Consider the following 6915-nt stretch of genomic DNA (forward strand, 5'->3'; position numbering starts at 1 on the left):
CACACTGTTGACCAAGGAAGGTTCTGCTTTCTGATCTAAGGTGAACTGATTCTTTCCTTCAGAACTTTGTCGCAGACTGAATCTTTTTGTCATGTGCTTGTTCAAACACAGAGATGGTTGTAATATGGAGTATAGAGCTGGGACTTCACTGAGTTTATAGAACAATAGATCATAGGACGATTTTCATGTCTCCTTGATAAAAAACATTTGCATGTGACGGATTTGGGTTTGAGCCTTGTGTGTATTGAATCATACCACCCAGCAGTGAGATTGTGGAGAAAGGGACCCATAGCCCTCATCCACATCTAATCTTTGAAGGCTAATGGTCACTCAGCAACAACACCCTGTCAAGAGGCCAAATTGGCTTTGTCCAGAGGCCATTTTCTTACATGGACAGTAGGGCTTTTAAAAAAGCTTATATGGACCAAATGAAATAGTATATGTTTAAATAATAAATAGTACAACATATGGATCTTGTTAATCTAACACCATTGATAATCAAAATGCCACTCATGTACATATGTTATAATCTTATTGTATAAAAAGTAGGGAACTTATTATGCATAAAAACAACCTAGACACAAACTGAAGAGTAGTTAATGAGCGAGAGATTGGGGTCCTGGAGACTGGGGAGTCAGTGACTATGGAAGGAGCCTTTGCTTTTATTGTATGACCTTCTATGATGCCTGAAAACTTTAAACCATTTATCTTTATCATGTTTGTAATCATACAATTTTTAGGTTAAAAAGATCATTTTTATCCATGAATCTTGCCCAGGAAACGAAGTGGTGTTGGGAGGAGAGAAGAGCAAATCAAAAGAAGATGTGATTATATGTCAATAAAGCTGTTTAGGGGCCGGCCTGGTGGCACAGCGGTTAAGTGCACATGTTCTGCTTCAGCGGCCCGGGCTTCGCTGGTTAGGATCCCGGGTGCGGACATGGCATCGTTTGGCAGGTTGTGGCGGGCGTCCCACATAGAAAGTAGAGGAAGATGGGCACGGATGTTAGTTCAGGGCCAGTCTTCCTCAGCAAAAAGAGAAGGATTGGCAGCAGTTAGCTCAGGGCTAATCTTCCTCAGAAAAATAAAATAAAATAAAATAAAGCGGTTTTAAAAAAGAGAGAGGATATGGATTTTAAAACATTGGGAAACATTATCCTGAGCCATAGTGACCAACGTTTGAAACCTGGGTATGGATTACTATGTATCGTTGGTATGTCTTGTGCTGCTTGGGAGAGACAAAAGCTAGAGGACCACTGATCTATATTGCTTTGGGAATATGATATACTTGAGTTTAAGTAAAATTCTCAATTTCACTTTGAGCATGCAGCCAATAACGAAGCCACATGATGAGTCTCTGATACTTTGTTTAGTCATTTCCTGAGCCCACTGTGGGGAAGGTCTGCCCCCACTCGGGACTGCAGGGGCAGCCTGTGTGTGCTAGGAGTCAACTGTGCTGTTTAGCAGTGGGGATCACGAGGGCCCAGCAAGTCTGATGTTTCACTGTGTAAGCACCAAATGAATGTGAGGAGTGTCAGGGGGTCACACTTTGCCAGGAAGAGCCTTACCAGATTAATCTTCCACTTTAACTCTCTTAGAGGATCTCTCATCAATTTTCTATAGACCCTCAGTGACTCTAGTTTGGATTACACCTCAAGCTGGATCCATCATAGAACGTCATTTGATTCAACAAAGACTTATCAGACTGTATAACCAAGAGATGTAAGAGTTAGTCAGGCAGAAGAAGGGGCGGTGAAACCCATAGAAATATAGCATGGCATCTGCAAAGTACTGGGGAATTGGAACCAAAGAGGTAAATCCAGTGTGGATAGAGCAGTGGTTCTCAAACCAGATGAGAAGAATCACCTGGAGGGCTTTTTAAAACACAGCTTGCTGAGCCCCATCCCCAGAGTTTCTGATTTGTTAGACTTGGGGTAGGCCTTGAGAATTTGCGCCTCTAATAAGTTCGCATGTGATGCTGATGCTACTGGTCCAGGGACCACACTTTGAGAACCGCCGAACTAGAGCATCTACAACACCACTGAATCTCTAGAGGAAGGCAGGGCCTTACAGGCCAAGTTAAGAAATGTAAATTCTATCCTGGGGGGCATTGGGAAACCACTGGAGTGACATGACTCAGTGGATGTTTTAGAAACCTCACTCTGCAATGATGAGAATGCATTAAGGAGGGGTAGGGGGCCAGTGTCTCCTGGAGGCAGGGAGAACAGATAGAGGCCTTTATGATAGTAGTTTGGGTGAGATACATGATGGTAGTTGGAGAAGCAGTGTGGGATTGTTTCCCAGTGTCCTCAGAACTGTATGGATTTGAGAAATATTTAGTGTGGGAGGGGACTATTGGGGAGTATTGGCAATTGGTTGGATGTGGGCAGAGGGATGGATGGTGAGGGAGAGGACACATTAAGGAAGGTGCCTAGGCTTGGAGAATCTGGTAGAGAGGGCTGTGTTCATGGATATGGGGACCAGAGAGCAGGAGCAATATAGATAGAAAAACAGGGAGTCCATTCAAAGCTGTGATTTCCATTATGATATTAAAGGAAAAAATCTTCAAGTTTTCTTCAAAGTGGAGTGACAAAAGTCATGTTGATTGTGATTTTTACCTTCAGGCTCTGAATTGAGTCCATGCAATAAATTTATTTGTTTATTGTTACATTAGCTCTTTCTGAAGAAAAATCTGAGTAATGTCTCCTGCACCTCAATACTACAGGTGAGGGCCGCTGGGTTCCGTGATTTTGAAAGTTTCGAAACTTGTGTACTGCTTTCTGCTCTAATGAGGAGCATCATTTCCTTGTGCTTTCCAACCCTCTCAAGAATTGCAAGACTGATGATTTCCAGTTTGAACTGGAAAAACGATTCCATCCTTTACACGTACAGAACTCCTAGAAATTGATAAGAAAAAGGCCAACATCCTAAAGAAAAAAAAAGACATGAAAGTTCACAGAAAAATAAACACAAATCTCCTTAAGTATCTGCAAGTGTGCTTAAACTCACTTGTAACAAGAGAATGAAACTGAAAACACATCGGGATGTCATTTTTCATATGATTTGCAAAAATTTGAAAGTTTGACAACAAAACGTGTCAGAGAAGCTATGGGGAAATTCTTACACGTGAAAAATGTTACAGTTCCTACAGTAAGTTATAAAATATCTGTCAAACTTACAAATTCACTTACCCTTTGACTCAGCTGCTACCGCTTTTGATTCACTTTTAGGAATTTGTTCCACACATATACCTGCACGTGTACAAAATAAGGGATGCACAGGGTTACTTACTGCAGCACTGTTTGTAATAGCGAATAATTGGACTGGTGAATAAACTGGGACACACTAGGCAGCCATGAAAAAGAATTAGTGAGGTTCTCTTTGTAATGATATGAAAATATGTCCAAAAATTGTCTTTAAGTGAAAAAAGGGACATGCAGAACTGTGTGTAGCTGCTACCTTTTGTGAAGTAAAGGGGAAAAATAAGAACGTGCATTTGTAGCTGCTTATATTTGTATAAAAATATTGGAAAGATATGCAAGAAACAATAAATTGGTTTCCTATAAATGGGGCAGATTGGATGGGAAAGAGACTTCCCAGTGTGTGCCTTTTTGTATCATTTTGATCTTTGAAACACGTGAAAAGAAACACCTATAAAATAATGACCCATATTTCAGAAGAAAATGCATAAATACTCGTGTGCACACACACGGCGTGGAGGTTCTGCGGCTGCTATTGCTTCACGTCTTCACTCAGTGAACACTTTAACATTGTGCACGTTTGTTTCAAAGAATAACAGACCACGTGTACTGCCCTGCAGTGATGTCTCAACAGATGCGTTCATGCCCAATGAGCTTGGATAGTTCTTTGGAACGGTGTGTGGGTGGGGCCATGGGAGACGGAGGGAAGGGAAGGAACATTTCTCATCATTCAATATTTAGCAATATTTAATGAGCACTTCAGACTGCTGAAGACAAAGTGAGAACAAGATGCCTTTGCTTTCGAGGAATTTACATCCTGGTGGGGAAATGTATTTTTAGGAAGGAAGGAAAGAAGTGAGGAAAGAAAAGAAGGAGAGGAGGAGGGAGGGAGGGGGAAGGGAAAGAAAGACTAAGTAAACAAGCAAATTGTTTTATATTCTTTTATGAAGTGGTCAGTCAAGCGTGGCCACAAGAGGAGACAGAGAGGCTCAGGAAAAAAGAGTTTATTATACTCCCAGGTCCTAGAGACCCGAGGCGCCGCACGCTGCGCAGGGCTACGGAGCAAAGACACCAGGGTGGTCAGGAGGCAGAAGAGAGGAGGGAACGTTTTAGGCTCCTCCCCTTATTGGAGATTCTGCAGGAAAGACAAGGCAGGACAGGGTGATCAGTTTAGGATTAGCTAGTTTGAATCATTTTGGTGGACTTTGGACTATAGGGAGGTCCCTAGTTGCCTGGCCCCTGGCCCTGGGATGATTATGGCAGAGGAATATTGTCTCGTGGAGTGTATAGGCCAGAGAGAGGAGGTCTCACTCTGGATTGGTTGGTTTGCCTGTTAAAGACATGATCCGCAATGAGCCCTTTGCTGTCTCTAAGAACTGGAAAGGCCTCTCTCAGGAGGTGACATTAAAGCTGAGAGCTAAAGTAAGAGACGAAAACTAGGTTTGTAAAGAGTGGGAGAGGGAGCATTCCAGCTGAAGGAAAGAACTTGGTGCACGCCAGGACCTGTCACACGGGTGTGGCTCAATCAGTTGCAGGGAGGATGAAGCTGGAGAGGGAAGCAGAGCCCAGCTCACATAGCACCTTGCAGGCCCTCACAAAGAGGCTGGAAGACACAGAAAGGTTTTAAGCAGGAGGTGATGTGATCCGAATATTTTACGACTGAGTAGAAAATGGATTGGAGAGAGGGCATACTGGTAGAGAGGAGCTCACTTGGAACACTGTTTCAGGTGAGAAGTGATAGAGGCTCAACCACAGAGCTGGCAGTGGAGAGAGGATGAGAATAGATTTGAGCTATGGCTTGGATAGAGAATCAGGTAGATTTTCTGATGGTTAAGGACAAAGGTGAAACCAAGGGTGACTGCAAGGTTCGAGCCGGTGATATTAATTTTGGCGTAATCAGCACACAGGTGGTTTGTAAACCCATTGGAGTGGATGGGGGAGATGAAAGAGGAAAGAACACCCAATTCTGGCCCTAAAAATCTGTCACATTTCTATTTTGGATGAGATGCAGGACCAGCAAAGGAGGCAAAAAAAAGGGGCAACCAGTGAAGTAATAGGAGAATAGCATTGCAAAAGGCAAGACAGAAGAGTGTTTCAAGAAGGAAGAATAGTAGAGTATGCCAAATGCTGCTAAGAAGTCACGTGGATAAGTGCAGAGAAGAGGTCATTGGATTTGGCAACATAAAGATCTGGATAACAAGAGCAGTTTCTGTGTGGAGAGAACAGAAGCCAGATCATAGCTGGCTGAGAAGTGAATGGGCAATGAGTAAGTGGAGACAGTGTATATCTCAAGTGTGCTTAAGATGCGTGTATTAGGTATATATTTTGATGTACTAAATTATTCCCAAACATAGCAGCTGAAAACATACTATCTCAGCATTGTTGTAGGTCAGAAATTAGAAGCAGCTTAGTGAGGTGGTTCTGGCTCAGGGTCGTTCATGAGGTTTCAGTCATATGAAGGTACTTCCAGGATGACCCACTTGCATGGCTGTTGGCAGAAGGCCTCAGTTCCTTGCCAAGTAGATTTCTCCATAGGCCTGCTTGAGAAATGTCCTCACGCTATGGCAGCTGGTCTTCCCCAGAGTGAGTGATCTGAACGAGGGAGCAAGGAGGAAGTCTCAATGCCTTTATGACCAAGGCTCAGATGTCACATGCTGTCATTTCTGCCTTATTCTATTTGTTAGAAGTCAGTCACCAAGTCCAGCCCTCTCTAAAGGAGTGGTGCATGAGGTTCACCTTTTGAAGGGAGGAGTGTCAAGTTTGTGGACATATTTTAAACTACCAGGTTGGGTTTCAGAGAAATGACACAGTGGTTGGAAATACGGGGCCAAGGGCGTGTTGTTTTTAAGTTGGGAGATGCAATTAGTATATTTTTGTGTTGAATAAAATGAATCAGTACAGAAAGAGTTTAATGAAGCAGAAGAAAGAAGGGATAACAGAAAAAGTAAAATTCTAATAAAAACTGGAGGGACTGGAATTTTATAGTAAGGACACCTTCCCCACTTTAACAGCAGGGATGAGAGAAGATGGATGCAACTTTAGTGAGAATTGTAGATTTGGTGGGGAAATACGAGGCAGAGCATGTCTGATTGCTTCTATTTTCTCAAGGAATTATAAGGCAAGGCCTGCAGGTGGAAGTGTGAGTAGATGAGGGATTTTGGGAAGTTTGAGGGAAAGAAGAAGGTATAAAATTACTAAGTCAAGGAGTAGAAAAGCTAACCTGTGAAAGAAACTGAGCAGGATTGCTGGACACTTTGAGTACCAAATCTGAGCTTTGACGTTAATGAGAATTTCAGCTCTTTTGAGATTTTCTGAAGCAACAGATAACTGTTTAGGTGCAGGTATGAAGAAAAGAAATGGTTTGAGTTTTGCCACATTAGACAATAGGAGAGAAGTACAAAGGGGTTGACAGTATATTCAAGGAAGTGATTAAAGGATGGAAGCTAGACTAGACAAAGAGAGATGTTATGCAGAGAGGAACTGTTGGAAGGCAAGAAGGTTCTGGGGTAGGGGTTGTCAATGGGTTTGAGGCTGAAATAATGTCAGAAATTTTGGAACATTGGCACTACCTGAGGAGGTGACTTGCAAATGCAGGATATGGTTATTGGAGAATCTGAAACTTGAAATAAAGATTTCAAAGGCGAGGAAGTTTCTGAGGCAGAATATGGCTGTAGGAATGGATGGATGTCTGAGGGAGAATGGAGGAAAAGGGTATTGG

Source organism: Equus quagga, chromosome 8 (assembly GCF_021613505.1).
Source record: "Equus quagga isolate Etosha38 chromosome 8, UCLA_HA_Equagga_1.0, whole genome shotgun sequence".
NCBI classification, from domain to species: domain Eukaryota; kingdom Metazoa; phylum Chordata; class Mammalia; order Perissodactyla; family Equidae; genus Equus; species Equus quagga.